Source organism: Centruroides sculpturatus, unplaced genomic scaffold (assembly GCF_000671375.1).
Source record: "Centruroides sculpturatus isolate CEXI.00-Female unplaced genomic scaffold, Cexi_2.0 scaffold5186, whole genome shotgun sequence".
Taxonomy (NCBI): domain Eukaryota; kingdom Metazoa; phylum Arthropoda; class Arachnida; order Scorpiones; family Buthidae; genus Centruroides; species Centruroides sculpturatus.
The window spans coordinates 1-4,783 of NW_019389339.1; the positions used below are offsets into that span (position 1 = coordinate 1).

Below are 4,783 nucleotides of genomic sequence, written 5' to 3' on the forward strand. Positions count from 1 at the left end.
AAAACTCGATTACAAATCATTATGGAAAAACACACAGAACTGTGGGAAACTTATCAAATGATCAACGAAACCTTTTATTGGCTGATTCCTTTAATTTATACTCACTTCCTTTATATTACCTGCTTCTTTACTTATGGAACTATATTTGGGACAATGATATTATATATTCGAATATTTACTGGAATTTGTTCTTTAATGTTCGGTTTCGGACTTATTCTTGTAGCTTGGTTATTATCAAATGCAGTAAGATTGGTAAGTATTTCAAATAATATTTTGAAAAGTAGAATAAGTAGCATGTAATTAATGGCTTAAAAATTATTTAACATTTTTGCGTATTTTGTTAATACAGAAGCCCAAATCTATAAGAAACTCGTAATAAATATTGTTAGATCGCAACTATGCTATTGGAATAACTTTTGTAGAAACCGTTTTTAATTATTTAAATAAAATGTAATTGGGTGTAATGTAAACATGGGCAAAGAAGTAAAAGCCGCAGGAAAGCAATCAACGTCAGTAAGAGCCGACGTTCAAATAATACATCACAACATTTAATATTTTATACAGTAATACCCCGACTTACGCGAACCCGGAGTTACGCGATTTTCAAATCTCGTCGATTCGTGTTTTGTTTGAGCGCCACGCAACCCTCGATTACTCACTCCCCCCACACTATTGTTCAGCTTACATGTTCGAATGTGTCGCGCGGAATCCACACAGCTACAATTTATTTTGTGTAATTTATTTTTGTGTTTGTTATATCTACGGAGACTCGAGAGACTCTACTATGTCATTCAAACGAAGTAGAACTAATTCTTCTGCATTAAACAAGAAAAGAAAAACTTTATCTTTGAAATGTAAAGTTAACACTGGGTATGTTAGTAAAGTCGAACGAGTTAAGCGAGAATGAAGTCATCGTTATTCCTATTTCGTTAGACTTTTCGAACGATTCGTTACTAACGCGTTTAACTCGTTTGACTTTACGAACGTACCGATTATTAAAGACTTCGATACAAAAATGAAAATTTGTGAATTGGCAAAGAAGTTTGATCTACCGGAATTGTCGGTCAGAACAATTATAAAAGGCAAAGAAAAAATTCTCGAAGCTGTGCAAAATGCTCAATCTTTAAATTCGAGCGTCATTCGTAAACGTCACGGTATTATCGCTAAGATGGAAACAATGTTAAAATTATGGCGTAATAATTAAGTAAATGTGAAAAATTGTAAAATAATATAGGCCTAATTTGTTATACATATGTATTATCTAAGATTTTATTAAACATTTTTTTCTAAATTATTGTTTTCTTTAGTCTCCGGCCCCAATTAAAAATTTTTTGTATCTACTGTATTTATATGCGAAATTATACTCCGCTTGGTTGCCGCTCGGTCCGACCTATCGTGTAAGTTCGGGGTATTACTGTAGTAGCTAGGTAATTTCAGAAACATAAGGTAAAAGTTTATGTTTATCAACTATAGGGACGGGTGTTCAAGCAGTTTTTTTCGTATTTAATTGCGAATGAAAAAATTGCTTTGTCCATTAGAACTACAATGATCAGCATTTTTCGGAATTTGCATAAATTTACGGTTCGAAGAAATAAGAAAGCAACTGCCTTCTCAATTCGAGGAAAAAAATTTTTATGAGTTGCGAAGCTTTCCACACAAAATCGTTTAAATATGGTTCGTAAAAGTAATGTGTTTTTACTGAAAGCTTACATTTAATTAATTATTTACAATAATTTCTTTTAACGAATATTTCTTAAACACCTTTTAAAATTTGCAAGATATAATAAATGTGTTCATTATTTCATGATTGATTACATTAAAATTTTAGATTTACGACGATTTCAGTTCTATTGTAAAATTATGTTCTGCTGATTTGTACTTACAATTCAAATTCAAGGTGACTTTATGCACTTTATTAGTATTGCATTGTAGAACTAAAATCATACGAAGTTAATAATAATATTTCATTCTTCTGCACAGATAACTGGTTTCATGAAACGATTTAAAGGCATGCCTATGGGAATCTCTGTTGCCGATTTCTTCTTTATAAAGAGAAACTTTTTGATAAGAGTAAGTAGATTTACTATAATTGTTTAATAGATTTTAACTAAATAACTTTCTTGTTGTTGTAGGTGGTGAGTGCATTGTATTCCATTTTCTCCTCTTTGGTACAATTGAGTGGAGTGATGGCAAAAAACAAGAAATGTTCAAGCAGTTTTTCTGTATTTAATAACACTAATTATTAGTTCTTATTTTATTGGTTACTAAACTTTTACAATAGTTTTCAGAAGGTGCCGCATTTCCAAACATTTCAGGCAATTTAGAATTCTGTTGATTAGTGAGTTGCGAGTGGATAAAATCGTAAATTCGGGACTCAGCAACCGGCTGGCCACGAGTTATCCAGATTTCGTTCACCTTAGCAACACTGAAATAGAGTCTAGTTTCTCATAAAGGTACTAATAAGGACATTCCTTTTCGCAGGATCCCCCACGTGTCGTGTTTGCCATAAACAAATCAGGGGCAGATGCTGGAATTTAATTTAGATGGCGCTTCATATCAATATCTATATTCTCTGCTCTGTAGTTGTGCTATGGAGAACTCTTTTCTACTTGAAATTTGAAGATTTCAGGGAGTGCGTACGCACACTTGGCACTCCTCAGAATCCTGTCTGCTGGACTGCCGAACTGTCAAGGGCATATCCTACTGTTCTGGGGAGCCAGGATCGAATCCGGACGGATCGAAAAATCTCCAGAAATTTTTCGGAAGGTTTTCTGTCTGGAAAATATGTCTTGCCTTGTCCCATATCACCCGGCAAAGCCCAAAAAGGCCTACTTAAAAAGAAGCCCTCTTAGTGCCTACAGAGCAAAAGTAGTTTAAAACTATGGATCCGTTCTGTAAATAAATCGAAGGTTATTGGAATTTGTACTATAATAGCAGATGAGCTTAGCGTTGCTCGGACAAAAAATAACAGCAGCAAAGATTAAGTTTGTTTCGTACTTCTAAATCCTGTACTATATTATCTTAGGTAAGAGTTTATCACACTGAGTACTTATTTTAACACATTTTTAAAATCGTGTACAGTATAGGAATAACGAACTTTTAATATGTGTTAGATTGGTCATTCGGTGTGATAAACCCTTACGTTCGGTAACTTTTATAGTTATATAATCGATCTTACCCGTTTACACTGCGTGCAAAAGTGAAGTTTTTCCTTTTTTCAGAGTTATTAGAAATTTTTTAGATAAGTTTAAAAATATGTTCGATTTCCCGCAAAAACTCAGAAACAAAAAAAAACAAAAAAGTATATAAAATAATACAGTAGAAGCTAGGTTCTTCAGAATAATCCGTAATTCTCTCCTTTTCTCTCTCCGGGAAAATTTCCAAAATTTGTTTTTAGTATGCATTCTCATGACATACTCTAATTGTGTACCAAATTTCAACTTTCAACTCCTAACCGTTTGGGCTCTGCGCTTATTATTATTATTATTATTATTATTATTATCATCATTATTATTATTATTATTATTATTATTATCATCAACCCATCTGTATTATATTATAAGATTTAAAACTAGCAGTTTGATAAATTTTACGATTAGCACATAAGACATTTCGAGTGACATTCGTAAATGGTTTGTTTACGGAAACAATTATACCTTGTTGAATTGCTAATTTTCAAAATTTACTTGGCACATATAAATATTTATCTTTTAAAATAGTTCACTACCATCTGAAAATAGTAGCGAATTCAGGTGACAGATAGAATTGTAATCTTACTTTCATTATCATTTTATGGGATCACGTACCTATTTGAGATTGGACATTGCCCGAAGGGAAGTTATGTAGTCCAGGAAAGGGTTCTGCAGTGTGAAGTTAACGAAGTGCAGAATGTGTTAGTTTTCAGCAAATCGTATTCGGTAATATTTCGAAATGGTCATACTCTATTGGTATATTCGTTTCTTATTCGAAAACACAGGTCATAGCTGCAAATTTTGTTTCTCTTGTGTGTACTTTCAAATTATTGTTTACTCGTTGCCACGCATTTAGTGTTCATATTCGTGACTTCTACGTAAAGAAATTTGATGGTTGTATTTAACATTAGACGTGTAGCTGAGCTATATTATAAAGTATTGTGAAGTATTTAAAACAATATAAAAATAAAAGGAGTCAGTGTGCCGGACGTGATTCGAACACGGTACCTTCTGATCTGGAGTCAGACACGCTACCATTACGCCACCGGCTTTTGTTTCACGCTAGTTTCTTTTATCATACTTGAATGACGAACCGAAATTTTGTAAATTTGTATTATTATTATCGATGATGAATATACTTAATCAAAATAAAATGTTAGCTATTTAAAAACAAAAGATTTCATCGACTTCGTTTAAAGGCTGCTATGCACGTTTAATACCAAATTTATATTAATAATTGTCAACCACATTCGATATTAGTACAAATTGTAAACATTATTATCGCAAATTAATTTTATAATTTAATAATTAAAAAGAATTTATTAAACTTTGTCTTATTTTAAGTTGTCATGTTTTAATTTACTTGGATATTAAANGTCATGTTTTAATTTACTTGGATATTAAAACAATAAATTTTTTAAACGAATATATATTAATAATTCTCAACCACATTCGATATTAGTACAAATTGTAAACATTATTATCGCAAATTAATTTAATAATTTAATAATTAAAAAGAATTTATTAAACTTTGTCTTATTTTAAGTTGTCATGTTTTAATTTAATTGGATATTAAAAGAATAAATGTTTTA

General features: G+C 31.4%; 1 non-coding gene across 1 annotated transcript; it reads right to left on the reverse strand.

The window, feature by feature from the left end:
* Positions 1 to 4,171: 4,171 nt before the first annotated feature.
* On the reverse strand, positions 4,172 to 4,243 carry Trnaw-cca. Its single transcript has one exon. It is a non-coding gene; the product is annotated as a tRNA-Trp (tRNA).
* Positions 4,244 to 4,783: the final 540 nt, after the last annotated feature.